This window comes from Aplysia californica, unplaced genomic scaffold (assembly GCF_000002075.1).
Source record: "Aplysia californica isolate F4 #8 unplaced genomic scaffold, AplCal3.0 scaffold00020, whole genome shotgun sequence".
NCBI classification, from domain to species: domain Eukaryota; kingdom Metazoa; phylum Mollusca; class Gastropoda; order Aplysiida; family Aplysiidae; genus Aplysia; species Aplysia californica.
Window position 1 is genome coordinate 2060293 of NW_004797290.1, and position 1137 is coordinate 2061429.

A 1137-nucleotide genomic window follows, 5' to 3' on the forward strand; every position below is an offset into this window, starting at 1 on the left:
CTTTTTCAAAAATATGTAGCTTCTTCAAAACTTGTTCTATCAATCCTGCTGAAAAACTATGGCGTGGAATTACCCCCCCCCCCCTTTTCCCGTACATTCTGTACCGAAACAGTAAGCTTGGCCGATTTGCACGAAATAAGAAGGAAAAAAACTACGTTATTCAGCTTTCAATTGTTTACATTTCACAATATAGCATTGACATGTTTCCCATCAAGAGCTGATAAATTTCAGTTAGGCTTTCAAACCTTGCCAGGGCTCCCAGGCGTTGGAAACATTAATTTCCAACATTTAATTTGTTTGTTCGTGTGTCTGTTTGTTTGTTTGAGTAAAGAAAGGCACATCGACACATTAACTTCCATTTAGAGAAGTTTTCTAACCAACCACCCGCTCAACTTGATAAACAAGTCGTATTCTTAGTTGTAAGCGCGGAATAGTGATTTGTATAAAATAAGCGTTTCATGTCTTTATTCCAATAAGTAAATTTACTTTCTACTTCAAAGGCTCATAAAAATTTATTTTTTTAAAATCACTGAGCCACTGAAGAGCAGACAAGCTGAGAAGTCGTTGCTTTCATCTATCCAGTTTTGTTCTGTTTTGTTTTTCTGTTTTGCTGTTCGTTTTTTGTAAGAGGGGGGGGTTGGGGGTGTTTTTGTTTATGTTTTTGTTTTGACAGCTCATAGAAGCTTCAGGCTTGAAACTTTATCCCTCCTAGCTCACATAAAACAAAGCTACCAACACTTAATGATCGACAACAAACAATTGATAAAGAGTTGCTGCTTTTTTTAAGTTTAAATAATTGTACGCACTTGCAAAACAATTAGGTCAGATACATGACGAAAATTAGAGGTGTTCCTTCGGAGAGTAATATATCAAGGAAATAAGGAGGAGAGATAAGGACGATATATGCTTTACGGGAAAGAAGGGGCAAACCACACCAGGGCACCCGCCAACCGCCCACAAGGGTAGACAGACAGTCAACGAACTTTTGTCGTAAAAAGCTGTGGAAAACAGTCGCAGAAATATGATAGCTGCCGTTTTGGGAAGGTACACCATAAAAAATGTTAAATGTGACAGCGCTGTTGAGGTGAGAGAGAGAGAGAGAGAGAGAGAGAGAGAGAGAGAGAGAGAGAGAGAGAG

The 1137-nt window shown here is 38.7% G+C and overlaps 2 protein-coding genes across 2 annotated transcripts in view; one reads left to right on the forward strand and one right to left on the reverse strand.

Annotated features, from left to right (window-relative positions):
* LOC101859070 (focadhesin) overlaps positions 1 to 1137 on the reverse strand; it is a gene marked incomplete at its 3' end in the record, with an annotated part of 174885 nt that overhangs the window by 74649 nt on the left and 99099 nt on the right.
* The window catches only part of LOC101850131 (FMRFamide receptor), a 51537-nt gene that overhangs the window by 28587 nt on the left and 21813 nt on the right, over positions 1 to 1137 (forward strand). The window lies entirely within an intron of this gene.